Genomic DNA, 13,469 nt, shown 5'->3' on the forward strand with positions numbered 1-13,469 from the left:
AACTCAAGCCCAGAGATGTTCAATTCAAAGAGACTTGCCTAAGGTCAAACAGGTAGTAGCCAAACCAGCCCCCTGGTTCCAAATCCTACATATTTTCCATTATATTACACTCCTTCTATCCAGAGCTGAGAAACCCTATAGAAGAACCATTGGGCCTGAAGAGGGTAGCATTGTATCCTGGAAAGTAACGCCAAACATGGAGGCAAAAGAAACCTGGGTTTAAATATGGCCTCTGAAGTGAATAGAGACTATTTTGTCTGCCTCGGTTTTCTCAAACTGTAAAATGGGGCTTATACTAGTACCTAGGAGGAAATTAGATGGCTCATTGGATAGAATGCTAGGCCTGAGTTCAAATTCAACCTCAGACACTTACTAGCTATGTGACCTTGGACAAGTCATTAAACCTCTATTTGCCTTAATCTATTGGAGAAGGAAATGTCAGATCACTCCAGTATCTTTGCCAAGAAATGCCCAAGGACCATACTGGTGTGCTAGAGTCCACAATGAAGAGTCAGACACAATTGAATGATTGACAATAGCTATGTGACAATGGTCATATTAACTTGTCTGAGCCTCAGTTTCCTCATGTGTAAAGCAGGAATGATAAGACTCAAATAAGATATTACATTAAAAATTCTATATAAATATCAACTCTTATTATAGCTGTTATTAATTTGTTCTCATCTTTTTTTTTCCCTTTCTTGTTAAACCCTTACCTTCTGCCTTATAATCAAGACTAAGACACCAAGACAGAAGAGGGGTAAGAATAAGACAATGGGGTTGTGACTTGCCTAGGGGTCATGTAGCTAGGAAATGAGGTCAAATTTGAACACAGGACCTCCTGTCTCCAGCCCTAGCTCTCTATCTACTGAGCCACTTAGCTGCCCCCTGATCTTTTTCAAGAATTCCACCATCATACATTGTGGTACAATCAAATATAATGAACTTCTCCATTAGTGGTGATTCAGTAATCCTGAACAACTTAGAGGAATCTATGAGAAAATGACATTATCTATATCCAGAGAAAGAACTGTGGGAGTAGAAACACAGAAGAAAAACAACTGCTTAATCACATGGGTCAAAGGGATATGGTTGGGCCTGTAGACTCTAAATGAACATCCTAATGAAAACACCGACAACATGGAAATAGGTTCTGATCAAGGACACATGTAATACCCAGTGGAATTGCGTGTTGGCTACGGGAATGGTGGGTGGAGGGGAGGGGGGAAATAATGCGATTATTGTAACCAAGGAATAATGTTCTAAAAAGAAGAAATCTGCCAACACCCACAAATGCTCCACTTCCTTGATCAAGAATTCTGAAATTTTGCTCTTAAACCTATTCTTCATCCTGGTCCACATCAAGGTATCTCATCACTCCATAACCCCTTCTATTTCATAAAGCAAATCCGCCCAACTCAGTCATTAGTTCAAAGCACATTTGTCAACATAAGTTCATGTGGACGTTACCCAAAAAGGGCCCTTTGATTCCCCTCTTGATCTTAGCCCTTTCATTGGTTCCATCCAGTCAATACCAGCCATATTTGATAAGTCCAGTGGTGTGTACCTATTGTCTGTTCTGTGAAACGATATCTGTCTGTATCAATTGATGATCATTTATTAAGCATTCCTATGTACCAGACATCATGCTAAGCTCTAAGGATACAAAAAGAAGTAAAAGATAGTTCTTGTCTTCAAGAAGCTTACAATCTATGTTCCAGAAATATTTCTACACATTTTTAACTTGACTATCATGTTCTCTACTAATCATTTCCTCCATTGTTATTATTATTGTGTTGTTGTTATTATTATAAGGAAGAGAAAGAAGAGGAGAAGGGGAAAGCTAAAAAGTTCAAAGGCCCATTCCAGAAGTGAAGAACAGCCCTAGGACCCAGGAAAAAGTACCACTTTCCTCCATATGAAAAGGAGTAGAGAGTGAGAGGGAATTTGTCTCTGATCTGGGCTCATCTCCCTCTAGACATCACCCAAGGCCTTCCTCAATTCCAAGTCCCTTTTGGGAACTGTTATTGTCATCATTCGCACCCCTGGGTGTTAATGTGAGATCACCATTAGATACCCATGTCCCCATGATCTGTACTCATCTTCATTATCACTACCAAATGGACCAGCCTATGCCCTGAAGACTCCTAAAGAGGGACAGCTTGACACAGGGAATGACTTACTTGATGGCGTCTAGGCTGGAGCAGAACTGACAGGGGGAGGAGTAGAGTTCCAGTTCTTTCCCCCAATGAGAAATGGTCCTAAATGCAGAGTTGAAAAGTGAGAAACTCACTGATGTGGATCCTTCTCTTGATTCAAGTGTCCCCATCCTGCCCCCCAGTTCTACTGTCTTTTAAAACCCCTGTTTAAATAGAGTATCTGTTTTCTATCTGATCATCCCCCTGACCCATCCCATTCAATTACTCCAGACTCTCCAATCTGACCTTATCCTGACTTCCCCATACAGTCTATTTCCTATCTTCCCAATATGAATCGCTCCAGCCAGAGCATTCCCTAAACTGACTAGTTTGAATATGCCCCAACCTCCAGTTTAACTATCCTTTGAACTCCATGGCCAGACCATCCTCTGATCTCCAAAGACCCAGTCTGACCATTCCAAGAATTTCCACGCCATGGAAATTCCCAAACATCAACCCTCTAGCCTGGCCATCCTTGAAATGCTCAATCTGATAATCCTATGATCCCTTAGCTTGACTATCCTTCCAACATATCCAGCCTAGCCATGTTCTGACTGCCTCTTAAATCTATCCTTTAAATTCACCGGTTCCTAACCCGCCATTTTACTGCTCTTGGACACTCTTCTGACTATTCCTTGACCTCTCCGGTCCCGGTAAAAGGCTATAAACCATTGTTTGTACAAACTATTACCCCACACAAAGAGCTAGAGTAATGCCTCTGGCCTGCCACTCTGGCACCTTAGGTTGGGAAATTCTGGGCTCTGGGAAAGATAATCCCCCTTCTCTAAAATGGCCAATGTACCCAACATTTCTTCTCTTTCTTGCCTGGAGACCATAAAGACGGATTTCTCAAAGCTGAGCATGAACCCTGAGCTGTGGGAAGAGGAAGTCACCACCATGACTCATGGTGAGGATGGGACTCCTCTCTCCTAACTCAGAGCATCTTCTCTGGCCAGGGGCCAGAAATAAAAGGCTCACCTATGGAAGTTCCGGAGGCTCAGGGCCCAGGAAACCAGGCTTCCCTGCCTCCTTCACTCTTCTTCAGTCCCTTGGAGGGCCGAGTTCCATGGAAGGAAAGGCTACCGTGGATGCTATGGCCTTGGGGTGAGGAGTCAGGGAGGGCCAAAGTCTAGGCCCAGTCACCACTGCCCTGGCTGCCACCCTCTGTTGACGAATCTGCTCGTTGACTGGTTTCTCTGAAATGTGACCTATTTCCTTGAAACAAAGACAGGAAAGAAAAGACGACAGAAGAGAACCACCCACCCAGACGTAGAAGGGGCAACTAGACCTTTGAAGGTTACGTCAGAGCCACAAACTGCTGTGTATGGAGGAAAAGCTCCAAACTGAAGTCGAGCAGGAGCTTCTGGGCCCCAGGCTGAAGTTGTCTCCCTACCTCTCAGGGAAGGTTGCTTATCACATGGATCCTAGCATCCTACACTGAGAGCTGGAAAGAACACTAGAGGCCATGGGGCCATCTTTTATAAGAGAGGAGGAGGAAATGACTGACCCAAGATCATTCAGGGAGTGGCAGAGGTCAGGCTTGAGAACCTAGCTCTTCTGACCCCAGAACAATGGTTTGTAGCCTTTTTATGTGCCCCGGTTCCCTTTGGCAATCAGTCTGAAGCCCACAGACCCCTTCTCAGAATCATGTTTTTAAATGCATAGAATAATGAAGCAACCAATTATATTGAAGTCCAGATGGAAAAATATTTTTTAAAAGTCAAATTCACAGAGCCCAGATTAAGAACCCTAGCTTAGAACTAGGGTTATTTACTCTATATCATTACACCATGCTGCCTCCTTTAAGAAGGGCAAGAATTTGATCTCCCTGGGCCTCAAGTCCTCACCCTTCCCCAAGGCACTGATAACTAAAAGATGGAGCACCCAGAACTTGTAGCAGGACTAAAGTCTACTAGCAACTGAAGACTCCAGCCTTCTCACAAGGGAGGCATGTCTATACCTCTCAAAGGGCACTGCCTTCAGCCAGTTGGCACCTAGCTGGGGGAAAATCTTTTGCAAATTTTAGGCTTAAATCCATAGCTGATTCACAGTAACCAGCCCCAGGCTGAGCCCCCTTTTAGAGCAGAATGTTACTGATGGAATTTTCCATCACTCCCTGGAGACCTACTAAAGACCAGGTTCTGAAAGGACCTTACCACTGGGACCCAACTTGCCCTAGAATCCCAGAATGTCAGAGCTGGAAAGTACTTTAGAGATCATCCAGTACAACCTCTGATCCTTCCTTTTTACAGAAGAGAAAGCTGAAAAAGGTCAGAGAAAGAGAGAGAGGTCTTGGGGAAGAGCAGAACTTGAATGTGATCCCCTGGCTGATAGACCTGACTCAAGTCTAGGTCTCTCTCCACTATAGATCGCTGCCCAAAGGCCTTCTTCTTCTTTTTTTAATTTAATTGATTAATTAAGAAAATTTTCCCATGGTTATGATTCATGTTCTTTCCCTCCCCTCCTCCCACCTCCCTCCCATAGACAACAAGCAATTCCACTGGGTTTTACATGTGTCATTGACCAAGACCTATTTTCATATTGTTGATATTTGCACCAGGCTGATCGTTTAGTCTACAGCCCCAATCATATCCCCATCAACCCATGTGATCAAGCAATTGTTGTTTTTTTTTCTGTGTTTCTGCTCCCACAGTTCTTTCTCTGGATGTGATTTAGAACATAGACTCTAAAAGATCTAAATGATCACCTTGGTGCAAATATTAATAATATAGAAATAGGTCTTGATCAATGACACATGTAAAACCCAGTGGAGTTGCATATCAGCTACAGGAGGGGCTTGGGGGAAGAGGATAGAAGAAACCTGAATCTTGTAACCATGAAAAAATATTCTAAATTAATTAATTAAATAAAAATTTCCAATTAAAAAATAAAATAAACATCTCTTGGATATAAAAAAGAAGTTTTTGTTATAAAGATTTTTTCCCCAATTTGTTGCTTCCCCTTTAATTTTGATTGCATTGGTTTTATTTGTACAAAAATGTTTTAATTTAATGTAATCAAAATTTTTTTTTATATTTTGTAATTTTTTCTAACTCTTTCTTGGTCTTAAAATCATCCGAGGGCCTTCTTCTTCAATCCCTCTGAAAGAGGTGTTCTTAACCTGGGGTCCTGAATATGTTTCATAGGGTCTCTGACTTGTTTTGTTTTTTTATGACATCTTGATTTTAATTAACCTCTAACTGAAATTTAGTGTTTCCTTCAATTATTTGAAAACCTCATTCTGAAAAGGGGCCCATACACTTGGGATTCAGGGCACAAAAACATTTAAGAATCCCTGCTTTGAACAGCAGGGACCTTAGAAATCATCTACTCCAAAACTCTCGTTTTTTTTTAAAGAAAGAAACTGAGTCTCTGAGAGGTTGTGACAATAAGCAGAGGACAGATTAAAATAATGTACTAGGACTCCAAATCCCATAATCCCTCCAGTGAATCCATAGTGCATGTAGGATACCATTCCTTTCCTTGTCCTAGCTATCAGCCCACACCATTCCAGATTCCTCAGATTCTGATAGCCCAATATGAACAGGTCTCACCTTTCCTTGTTTCCCCTAATGTTGTTCAGTCTTTTTTCAGCCATGTCCAACTCTTCATGACCACATTTCCCAAAGATCCTGAAGTAGTTTGTCCCACTCATTTTATAGATAAGGAAACTGAGGCAAAAAGTGTTAAGTGACTTTCCCAGGATTATGCAGCTAGTAAGTGTGTGTCTAGTAAGAGGCTAGATCTGAACTCATGAATATGAGTCTTCCTGACTCCAGGTCCAAACCACTTCGCCATTTAGCTGCCCTTTATATCTCCATTCAGGTCCCTTCTTTTTTTTTTTCAATTCATTGCATTTGTCCCATCACCAAATAGATCAAAGCACAAATGCCCAGCTCTATGGTAGGCAGTCTAGTTCCGCAAATCATGGGATTCCCTTGATCACCCTTGTTTGTTACAGAATAAATATCTTCTTCTTCCCTTGGTTCATCATTGACACAACCTAACTGAATTATTTATTAAGCAACTCAGTTTATTCGGCAATTGCTATATGCCAAGCACATAGCTTATACTGGGTGCTGGGGATAAAAAAATAAATATCATTCCCTGCCCTCTAAGAGCATATGGTAGAGAGGGGAATTGAAAGAAGGGGACATTGTGATGTGTACAATATAATAAAAGTTTAATTTCAGTTCAAGAAAGTTCTTACTATTTATGAGATGAGAGACCATAAAGCATAGTAGAAAGAGAGCTGGCCTTGGAGTCAGTAAGATCTGGGTTCTAGCCTTGTCTCTGACACATACTATGTGAATGAGAATATGTCTCCAAACCTCTGTGCCTCAATTTCCAAGTCTGTAAAACTGGTACCTCTCATGAATCTAGATATTCATGCTTCTACCCATTTGCAGATGGAACACATCCAGTGAAGAACTGAATTGAATGGAGACATTAGGGGCAGATAGGTGGTAAAATGGGCTGGACCTGGAGTTAAGAAGGCTCATCTTCCTGGCCTCAGACTCTTAATAACTGTGTGTTCCTGGGTGAGTCACTTTACTGTGTTTCAGTTTCCTTATCTGAAGTGATGGGACTCAAACCTCTCTAAGATTCCTTCTAGCTCTAAATCTGTGTAAGAAGGAAATTTAATTAAGCAGCCTCTTGTTTTGTATCGAGTGTCTGTAGACCTCCAATCTTTTTCTTTCATCTATGATCCTATTATCCCATGACACAGACCTCATGTGGGACTCTGCCCCAGTCATATAACAGTCATATAACTTCTCAATGCTCTAAACAACTCTGAAGTTTCACCTCACTCCCAGAAAATTGACAGAGATGATAAAATATGGGGAAAGTCAAGTTCAGAAAGATGGCAGACAAGTAGGCATGCTAATGCCTTCTTGGTGAAACTGTGAATTATAGATCCAGCTTAGAAAGAAATTAAGAATTATGCAAATAAACTACAGAAATGTCCATATCCTTTGACCTAGAAATTTCCAATGCTAGGCATATACAGCTCATTGATTAAAAAAAAGAATCCCTTAATACACCAAAATATTTCTAGCAGCACTTTTTGTTAAAGTAATGAAATGGAAACAAAGTAGGTATCAGTTGGGAAATGGCTAAACAAACTGTGGTACATGGATGTCACAGGACACTATTGATGTTATTAGACACTAGTTCTCTATGATCTTGGATGAGTCACTTTAGCACTGTCTGCCTCAGTTTCCTTATCTGAAAAGTTGAGATAACGATAGTTCCTACTGCCTAGAGTTGTTCTGACAATCACATGAAATGATATTTGTAAAGCCCTTCGCACAGTGTCTGGCACGTAGTAGGTTCTACAGGTATCCCTTTCACATCACAAGTTTCCCCATCACAGTTTTGGTATAGCACAGGTTAACACAAGAAATTGAATGGGAATTTTTGTGAGTTTTGTGGAATCTGCAGACAATACATGAGACCAGTATATTATCCAGAAAAAGCTTAGAAACTTAGACTCTATCTATCTATCTATCTATCTATCTATATGTGTGTATAGTATTGTATAACAACAACATATTTTATCTTTTAATGCCATAAATATACACAATTTCTTTTTAAAGTTAAAATAAGTAAAAAGTTTGTGAAAAGAACAGGAAAACCAGCAGATGACACCCAAAGGCTGGAAATGTTAACATTGACCTACATATAGCCTACAACCAAATATTTAACACAAATTTTACAATAAGGTAGTAGAAACATCCCATAAAAGAAAAAGAAAGAATTCCAACTTTTTCTCTGGTACAAAAGGAGGGCCAAAAAAAAGTTATGCCAAATTTCCAGATTGTGTGGGCACTGTACCCCTAACCTCCATGATATTAAAGGGATCACTGTATATAAATGTTTTTTGATATCATGATGGTGATGATGAGGTAACGGAATGTGACTATGCATTGAGAAAAGACAAATATGATGAATATGGAGAAACCTGGAAAGACTTGCAAGAACTGATGCAAAGTGGAGGAAGCAGGGTCCCAAAAGAAAGCTATGAGAAGACAACTTCCCTTCATTCCTTTGCAAAGGTGAGAGGTCCATGGCTGTGGAACATTGCAAATGTTTTCAGAAATTTTCAACATATTGATTGATTGATTGATTGATTATGCCGAATTTTTTTTCTTCTTTTCTCTTTAAAAAATTCTTTGTTATATGAGATGACTCTCTGGGAAGATGAGGGCAGAGATAGAAGGGGAATTTCAGTTTATGTAAAAATGAAAAAAACAACAAACTGTTTTTTAAGTGTTACAGATCATCACTGGGAGAGGAAGTTTTGAGGTTCTACACTGTGAATTCCCCACTGACAAAGTTGCTGGTAGAAGGGGAAATTGCCCAAGAAGAGATTCCATTAGGTGTTAGGGAAACAAAAGGCATAAATCTAAGTCCTGTCCTCAAAGAGCTGTCTTTCTATTGGTAGGGGTGGGTGGGTGGAGGTATGTAACATATACATAAACAAGTACAACATTATTTGAGAAAAGAGAAAGCAATAACAATTTAGGGAGCACAGAAGACTTCCAACAAGAACCAGCACCTAGCCTGAGTCTTGAAGGAACAAAAGGAGTCTCAGAGATGGGAGAAGAAGGAGTGCATTCCAGGCATCGAAGGCAGACTGTGTCAAGTCACAGGGATGGAATTTTGAGTTTAAGGTGCTTACACTGAGAAGTCATGTGAAATAAGAATAGGGTGGTAGGTTAGAGTAAGATTAGGAGGAGCTTTAAACGTCAGGTTGAGAAACTTGAATTTTTAACTTATTTGTTTACTTTAGAGATAACTGGGAGCCACTGAAGAAATTTGAGCAGAGGAATGGTCCAACAAATGGTTAGAGGGAGAGATCAAGGATGCAAGAGAGTTTCTGATGAAGAATGTATGAGAGGGATATTTAACAGAATCATGAAAACTAAATGACTATAAATGAAAAGATTAATAAAAGAAGTTTATCTTTGAGTAACAAATCCCACGAAGGTCCCACAGAAAATATAATAAATACCTCCTCCCTCATGGCAGAGAGATAGGAGGACTACTTGTATATGTTGTCAGAAAAGGATATTTCTGCATAGGATATTCTCTCTTTGATGGTTTTTCTTTGTCACAAGGGAGCTCTGTCTGGGGGAGAGGGGTAAGAGATCCACATGAAGACAAAATACATCAATTATTTTTTCTAAAAAGACACAAAGGGCAGCTAGATGGCACAATGGTAGAGTACATGGCCTCAAATCAAGAAGACTTATCTTCTTGGGTTCAAATCCAGCTTCAGACACTTAGTAGTTGTGTGACCCTGAGCAAGTCACTTAACTCTGCTTCAGTTCCCTCAACTGTAAAATGAGCTGGAGAAGTAAATGGTAAATCATTTCAGCATCTTTGCCAAGAAAACTCAAATTGGGGTCACAGAGAGTTGAATACAACTGAAATAACTGAATAACAACAAAAATACGCAATACAGCAAGGTACCAGAGAGCATTATGGGGGGCAGGAAGGAGCAGAAGATAAGGAATGAAAAGAATGATGAAGCTGAACTGAGTGAGAATGGGAAGGAAGGCAGAGTTAAGTAGTTTTCCAATGACAGTGGCAGTCTGGAAACTCCTGAGAAGAAAGAACATTGGAGTTAGCAGTTAAAAGAGTATGGGGCAGCTAGGTGGCTCAGTTGATAGAGTTCCAGGCCTGGAGTGGGAAGATTTGGGCTCAAATGTAGCCTCAGACATTTCCTAGCTATGTGACCCTGGGCAAGTCACTTAACTCTAATTGCCAAATCTTTACCATTCTTCTGCCTTGGAACTGATACTTGTATTGATTCTAAGACAGAAGATAAGGATTGAAAGAAAGGCAGAGACAGGGAGACAGACAGAAAGAAAGAGGGAGAGAAGAGTGGAAGAGAAAGAGAAAGAGAAAGATTATGAGTAATCTTGGAGAAAGCACTTCTAGTGAATGGTAGGAAACTGGCAAGTACAGAAATCGATGCATCAAGTAGAGGCAGCTTTCTAGGTGTTTGTCAGTGAAAAAGCAAAGATGTAGTACTTCAGCTTGAGAAGGCAGGGTCAAGTGGAGTGAGATGGAGAGAGAGCAAGAGGTGACTAATAGGAAGAAATTGAGGAGAGGGGGACATTTAAAATGACAAGCTCCCAGCTGAGACTTGGGATCAAGGGTATAAATAGAGGAACTGGTCTTGACTGCCTCTTCCTCATATATAAAGATAAAGGGTGAGAAAATAGGGGGTCACATAGAAGGATTTGTGGCTATAGAGTAGGGGAAAAAGAGGAGCTTGTGATAGATATCCAACTTTATCAGTAAAGTAAGAGATTTGTTCTACTGTGAGGGAAAGCTGTGAGGCTTTAGGAAAGAAGAGAAATTATGAAATGGACACTGACGGGTTGTGTGTGAGTGATAAGGAATCAAACAGGAATGAATAAAAGGATTGGTATCGCAGTAGTGAGTGCCCAGTTAAAATCTGATAACATGGATTTGTAGTGGACCCATTTGGCACAGGGACATGACTTCCTCCATCTTTTAACTGTATGGGCACAGGATAGAAGGAAGATGGTGGTGGTCAACTATGTCAAGATGTGTCAAGACATTAACAATGACAGGATGAAGGTTTTAGTTGGAGATGCCATATTGTAAGGGCATTGACCTTCTAAACAGAGTACAAAGGAAGGACAGGAAAGTGAAAGACCTTCAAGTATTGGTGAAGGGACCTCTCTGTAGCCTTTGACATATCCTTCTTGATATTCTCTGCTCCCCAGGTTTTCAGGACACCACTCTCCTGGTTTTGTTCCTCCCTATATGACTACTCCTTCTCTGTCTCTTTTGCTGGATCATCCTCTAGATCATGCCTTCTAATCATAGATGTCAATCAGGGTTCTATCCTACTCCCCCTTATTTACTCCTTCCATACTACTTCACTTGGTGATCTCATCAGCTTCCATGGATATTTTAAAAATAATATTTTATTTTTCCCCTATTACATGTAAAAACATTTTTTAAGTTTTGAATTCCAAATTCTCTCCCATCTTCTCTAGATTTTACATGTGCAGTCATGAAAAACATTTTCCCATATCAAGTCACTTTGTGTAAGAGTTCTCAAATGGAAAAAAGAAGAATAAAAAAAATGAAATATATTATGTTTCAGTCTGCATTCAGACTTCAGTTCCTTCTCAGAGGGCAGTGGACATTCTTCATCATGAGTCTCTGGAATTATCTTGGATCACAGTATTGCTAAGAATAACTAGGTAATTCATAGTTATTCATCAAGACATATTGCTCTTGAATTAAAATTTAAAAATACTGCTCTCACTGGCAGTTCTTCTGGTTCTGTTACTCCACTTTGCATCAGTTCATGTAAATCTTTCCAGATTTTTCCGAAATCATTCTGCTTGTCATTTATTATAACACAATAATATTCCATAAATACTCCAACTTGTTCAGCCATTTCCCATTTGATGGGCAAACCCTCGATTTCCAATTTGCTACCACAAAAAGAGCTGCAATAAATATTTTGTTACAAATAGCTCCTTTTCCCTTTTTTTGAAATTTGGGATGCAAACCTAAGTTATGTTATTGATGGATCTAAGGGTATGTACATGCTTTTCCCAACCCCTCTTAATTCTAGTATTCTCCCTCTGGTAATTATTTCCTTTATAATCTGGCAAGTCATCACACCAGATGGGCAAATCCAGGCTGAGGGTAAACAACAGGTCTGAAATGGGTCATTGGTGATTTACGTGGGGTATCTACCCAAAGCATGTGAAGACTTCTTTCAGCAGAAGGGGCAGATGAGAGCAATTTGTTCTAACAGTAAGAAAGGTGGATGAAACAACTTAGAGCTTGGTTAGAAAAAGAAGAAGCCACTGTATCCTGACATGTTGACTTTTGTCTTGTTTCTACATTTCCATGGCTCTGAAAGAAAGAGTGGGGACAAGGACTTTGTGCAACTCTGCCTCACTTAAATCCAATTTATGATGAGTCAAAAAACATCACCAGTATTGTTACGTAGGTCTTCTTTGAGTATAAAAAACAATAAACAACCAACCGTTTATCCTATATATAGTTTGCTTTGTATATGTTTGTTTGCATGTTGTTTCTCCCATAAGACTATAAGCTCTTTGAGGGCAGGGACTGTCTTTTGCTTCTTTTTGTATCCTCAATGGGTAGCAGAGTACCTGACACATAGTAGGTACTTAATAAATGTTTATTGATTGAAGAAACTGAAAATATTTAGCCTGGAGAAGAAAAGACTTAGGTCAGATGGATCAGAAAGATAAGCTATATTCAAGGAATTGAAAGCTTATATCATGGAAAATATTTTACATTTTTTCTTCTGAGCCACAGAAGACAAAACAAGGGATGGTGAATAGAAGTTACAGAGAGGCAGATGTAGGCTGGAGGTAGGGAAAAACAACCTAACAATCAGAGCTGTTCAAAAGTGGAATAGATTAAAATCTAGGCTCAGATACATCCTAATGTAAGATAGATCCAGCATGCAAAAACAGCAAGTCAAGTGGGAGAAGGGCAAGGAGGACAGAAGATTCCAAAAAAGGAACGGAGAAAGGCTGAGGAGAAATTGCCAGATCAACTCATTTCTCTTTGGGAATTCCTCTAGAGTGGTTAATCTAAAAGAAACCTCTGAGACAGAAGACCTTCTGAGCAGTGACCATCTCTCAGTGAACCCAAACCCCTTGGATCCAGTTGAAGATAAAAGTAGTGGATGGGACTTTATGATAAAGCCATCCACCCAAAGACTTTTCTCTCTATCCCCTAAAGTTGTCTGTGAACTTCATGCTACATCTAGGGTAGATAGAAGTCGGGACAGAGATCACAACTGACCAAGGAAGGTCAAGAAAACAGCCTGAACCCTCAGGATTTGTGGAGGGGGCAGTTGTTAGTCTTAGGGATCTCCCACTTCCCACTTCCCTTACTTAACAACCCTATTGTCCCTGTCTTATGTGTCCCTTTAGAATAAAAGAATTATTCCATTTAGATTAAGTTGCCTGCCTCATAATATCCAAGTAGAGAACTGAAGCTTGGGGAAGAAAGCCGTCAACTGAAGTCTCTGAAGGGACATATTCTGTCCCTCCAAAAGGCAACATGTGCTGACTTCACTAAGGGAAAAGAGGGAAGGATCAATCTATCCTCTCTCTCTGTCTCCTGGCTCCATGCCACCTCTCTCACTCTTTAGTCTCAAAGTAAATGTAGTGGGTGACTGATTTTCTCAACCATTACATTAGCTATGTGACCCTGGGCTAGACA

At 40.2% G+C, this 13,469-nt stretch overlaps 1 protein-coding gene across 2 annotated transcripts in view; it reads right to left on the reverse strand.

Annotated features, from left to right (window-relative positions):
- Positions 1-4,483, reverse strand: part of LOC100025187 (tyrosine-protein kinase ZAP-70) — a 44,677-nt gene extending 40,194 nt beyond the window's left edge. Inside the window, exons 1-2 of one of the 2 annotated variants that reach the window (XM_007489452.3) lie at positions 4,159-4,483; positions 2,184-2,261 (exon numbers count right to left, since the gene is read on the reverse strand). The gene's annotated coding sequence lies outside the window, so the exon portion shown is untranslated. Of the gene's footprint in view, positions 1-2,183; positions 2,262-3,176; positions 3,450-4,158 lie in introns of those variants that run through there. The other variant, XM_007489451.3, reaches the window with a different exon arrangement.
- Positions 4,484-13,469: the final 8,986 nt, after the last annotated feature.

This window comes from Monodelphis domestica, chromosome 3 (assembly GCF_027887165.1).
Source record: "Monodelphis domestica isolate mMonDom1 chromosome 3, mMonDom1.pri, whole genome shotgun sequence".
NCBI lineage: Eukaryota > Metazoa > Chordata > Mammalia > Didelphimorphia > Didelphidae > Monodelphis > Monodelphis domestica.